This window comes from Mastomys coucha, unplaced genomic scaffold (assembly GCF_008632895.1).
Source record: "Mastomys coucha isolate ucsf_1 unplaced genomic scaffold, UCSF_Mcou_1 pScaffold22, whole genome shotgun sequence".
In the NCBI taxonomy this organism is placed as follows: Eukaryota; Metazoa; Chordata; class Mammalia; order Rodentia; family Muridae; genus Mastomys; species Mastomys coucha.
Window position 1 is genome coordinate 110754503 of NW_022196905.1, and position 4726 is coordinate 110759228.

The following is a 4726-nucleotide window of genomic DNA, read 5'->3' on the forward strand; positions in this document are numbered from 1 at the left end:
ACTGGGAATGGATGCTGTGAGCTTTTGTAACCTCAAAGCCCACGTCCAGTGACACACTGCCACCAACATGGCCACTGAAGTGGGAACTTCTAGTTTCTTTGGAAAGTTATATCAAATGATGGTTTGTTTCACTCAGGTGAAAGGATGTTTTGCTAAAGCAGACATGTGAGAGAATGTTTTCCTGAAGCAGACACAGGTGAAAGAATGTTTTGCTGGGGCAGACCCAGATGAAAGGGTGTTTGGATATAGCAGACACGTGAAAGGACGCTTAATGAAGGAGTATAAATATGACCCCACAGACAGTGGGAGACAAGCACTGAGCATTGATTTGGTTTGCTCTGCCTCACTATTCTTTGCTAACTACATGTATATATTGGTTTGCTTTAGATAGCATTGTTGAGCTCAACTTGTGGTAATGCTGCCATTGAGAGAAACTTGCCAAAGAACTGCTGGTGAGGTTCCTGGGGCAGCTTACTCCTTCAGCGGCCTCACCTCAGGACGGTTGGAAAACCTTTCTGCTTCTTCAGGATTGAACTACAGCTCTTGGTTCGTGCCTGGTCCCTGCAGAAAGGACTAGACGTGGCTGCTGAGTCGTAGTTGGCATTTGCTATGGGACTAGACTGCTGCCAAGGAAGATTGAGCTCACCCCCAGAGAACTATTGCTGAACAGGCCCACCTCCTAATAACTTTTCTCTTCTACTGTCTTTGCTGGGTGGTGGGCTAGAGGAGAGGTTGAACCCTTATTAAAAGTAGGTTGTGGGCTAGAGAGATGGCTCAGAGGTTAAGAGCACCAGCTGCTTTTCCAGAGGTTCTAAGTTCAATTCCCAGCTTCCACATGCCCTCTTCTGGTGTTTAGGCACATATACATACAGAACACTGCACAGTAAATAAATAAATAAATAAATCTTTAAAAAAGTTGGTTGTAAAACATGTATGCCTATCCCACACCTTCTAATCTTCCCAAAGCCTACTTTGGCACTATGCCTATCTGCTGCCACATTCCCTGCCATGATAACCAGCCCTCTGAGAACTAAGCTTCCAATGAATTCTTTCTTCCGTAAGTTGTCTTAGTGGTGGTGTCTCTTAGAGCAATAGGAAAATAACTAAAACAGTTGTCAGTATATACCATATGGGCATGTCATTTGGCCACCATGCTTAAATTCAAACTGCTAATAACCTTTGGCTGGAACTGTCCCCACCTTGAGCTGGAAAGAGTCAGATGAAACTGGAAGAAATTCTCAGGACTGGGAAGTTTCTCAGTAAAGCGCTTGCTGTACAAGCTTGGGGACTGGAGTCTGATCCCCAGAACCTACATAAAAAGGCAGGAGTTGTGGTGTGTGCTTCTAATCCTAATGATGAGAAGCCAGAGATAGGACAACAGTTAGCCTAGCCTAGTGGACAAGCTCAAGGCAGCCTGAGACCCTGTCTCTACCCCAAGATGCATGGTCTCTGAAGAGTGGCACCCAGAGTTGACCTCTGGTCTCTACACACATGTACACACACATATGCATGCACCTGCACTCAAGTGAACACACACACACACACACACACACACACACACACACACACACGGAAAGGACACACCTGCTGTTCAGGTTTTTATGGATACAGTGTCATGTGTCAGCAGCCATTTGGGACCAGAACATCATGATAGCCTCTGGTTGGGTTGTCCTGTAAACCATAAGCAGACAAAAACTTTAGACTCACATCTGCCTTTACCCTTGGACCCCCTCGCAAATGTAAACCAGGAACATTCTGGCCAGGATGGAGTTATTTTTGTCCTAACCTGTAGCCATGCTCCTGGTCTAGCTCCAGTAGCAGTGGTCCTCTGGCCTTGTTACTCTCCAGAAACAAGCTGGGAATAAAGATGTGTGCTGCCATACCAAGCCCTGCCTCTCTTTGTTCTTACAACATCTCGGGTTGGTTCCTCAAACGCTAGAGTTGGGTGCTTGGTACAAAGAATTTGTTTAGGGCAATAGTGGCACGTGCCTTTAATCCCCGCACTTAGGAGGCAGAGGTAGGTGGGTCTTTGAGTTCGAGACCAGCCTGGTCTACACAGTGCGTTCCAGGGCTACAAGAGAAAACCAGGCCAGAAAAAAACAAAAAACAAAAAACAAAAATAACAACAAAAACCAAAACCAAAGAATTTGTTTGGATGATGATGAGGTAGTTGTCTCTTGATGACATCATGTGTGTGTGCCTGGATGTGGACTGTCGCTCACTGAGGAGAGATGCAGTATTACTGACCATCACATGCCAGGTGCCTGCAACATGGTCTGGCTCAAAGGAAGCACTCAACAACAGCTGAACGGACAAATGAATGGATGGATGGTTCTAGCTGAGTATCTATCAGGCTGTTCTCAGGGTCAGGACTGTGTTCTGAATGGTTTGTGTCTTCATACTTGGATCCCAGTAGACTATGTTTCAACCTATGAATTTTCCTCTTTGTGATGGGTTTGTAGGGGTGTGTTCATTTTATGATGGCATTGGGAATATGTCTCCTCACCTGAGCCTTGGATTGTCCGTACAGAGTGTTACTTGTTGCAAGAAACCCAAACTATCACCTTGACCCTTTATTGCAGGTATGTTAAGGAATTGCTCTCCTGGTATTGGGGACAGAATGAGATTTAACCAAGAGTCTGATTCCCAGGCTGCAGCTCTTAGCTGGGACACTGGTGAACTCTCCATCGGCAGTTGTCACAGTAGCCGCATCCCTTGGGACATTGTTAGACATAGTAATTGCCTTCCCCTACCCCAAACTCATCAATTCTGAAACTCAGATGTGGTCACACACATACACCCCACCCCCATGGCCCTCCAAGGGATCGTAGTCCACCTAAGTGTGAATCCCATTTGCTTTGCTATATTGTCACTTCATCTTCAAGAAGAAAGCAGAACAAAAGATGGAGAGCAGGTGGTCACTTCACAATGACCTCTATGGTAACTGCTTGTCTCCTTGCTGTGACAATAATGGAGAAAAGTGCCTATTTTGGCTCCTGACTGGAGGGTGTGATGGTCAGCATGGTAAAGGAGGCAGCTGGTTACATTGTATTTACAGTCAAGAGGCAGAGGGAGATGAAGGTTGGTGCTAAGCTTGCTTTCTCCTTTTTCTAGCTCTGGACCCCCATGGGCTGCTTTTGCCCATATTTAGGGCGGGTCTGCCCACCATCATTAATATACCCTATAAATTCGTTCACAGACAGGGCAGAGATTTGTCTCCTATATTATCCCACATCAGCCATCTCACTTCCTTAGAAGCTGCTGTGGTTTGGTGCTGAGTTGAGTGTGTTTGCTGGGGTTCACTTGTTAGAAGCCTGGGCTGCATCACAGGGGTGAGAGGTATTGGACCCTTTAGGAGTGGGGCTGGATAGTGGTGGCACACACCTTTAATCCCAGCACTCGGGAAGCCGAGGTAGGCAAGACCTCTGACTTCGAGGCCAGCCTGGGCTACACAGAAAAGCTTCTTCTCTAAAATACCATAACCAAACTAAATAAGCATCTTTCTGACACCAAGTTCCCCTTCCTCTTCTCCTCTTCCCTTTCTTTCCACATGCTGTAGCACAGCTGACTTCGGACTCATGACAATGCCCCTGCTTCAGTCTTCCAAATGCTGGGGTTAAAGGCATGAGCCATTTCAGCCTCCGCAAGTTTTTCAGTTTAAGAATTGAGCAGAAAACCTATACACAGGAATGAGACATTACTGAGATTCCGCAATCAATAGGAAGGGTGGAGGACTCCACTGGTGGGAGGAGCAGAGACTGCAAACAGAGTCTTTGGAGGCAGGGAGGACTTTGCTTCTGGGCATCCAAGCCTGAATCATATGATAGGGAGTACCTGCTGGTCATCCACACTGTCCTTTAGGGAGGGCACTGGATTCAGGTACAAGCAACTGCAGAGAGAAAATAGTTTTGTTTTGTTTAAGCTTAGTTTGAGTTTTAGCAAATGCGCAAAGCATGCAGGCTCTCTCACTGCTTGTATGTTTATGGGTCAGAGGTTGACAGAAGGGACTGAGGCCCCCGTGTTGTCTCTTCTCTTCCTTGAAGTTGTTCAGAAAGTGGTAGAGAAAAATGTTGGAGGAGAGCCTTTGATTTGTTGGTGCCTTTTACAGTCTAGTAGAAGAGGTGCCCTTTGTCAGATGGTATAGCTCTGGTCTGCAATGGCCAAAAGGCCTGTGTGTTTGGTTTGGTCTCCAGCTTGGTACTATCAAGAGGTTGGAACCTTTTAGGGGTGGGGCCTGGTGGCAGGTGTTTAGGTCATTGATGGGCACACTTTTTTTTTTAAGATTTATTTATTTATTTTATGTGTATGAGTACACTGTAGCTGTACAGATGGCCATGAGCCATCATGTGTGTGGCTGCTGGGAATTGAACTCAGGACCTCTGTCAGCCTGCTTGCTCCGGCCCAACAACCCAGAATTTTTATTGGTTGTTCCAATACTACCCAATTAGCTTGGGCTTCTCCGAGAGCTAAATGAAGACGGGAATAAAAGTCTCCATTTGCTGGGAGCTTCTCAGAAGCGGGGCCCGAGTCCCAGGATCTTTCTGCGAATTGGGTTTCTGGGCATGTGCCATTGTCAGTTGATAAACCCCTGGATAGTGGCAATGTCTCTTTAGCCCACTGTCCTGGAGATCTCTCTCTCTCTCTCCCTCTCTCTCTCTCTCTTTCTCTCTCTCTCTCCCTCTCTCTCCCTCACTCTCTCTCTCTCTCCCTCTCTCTCCCTCTCTCT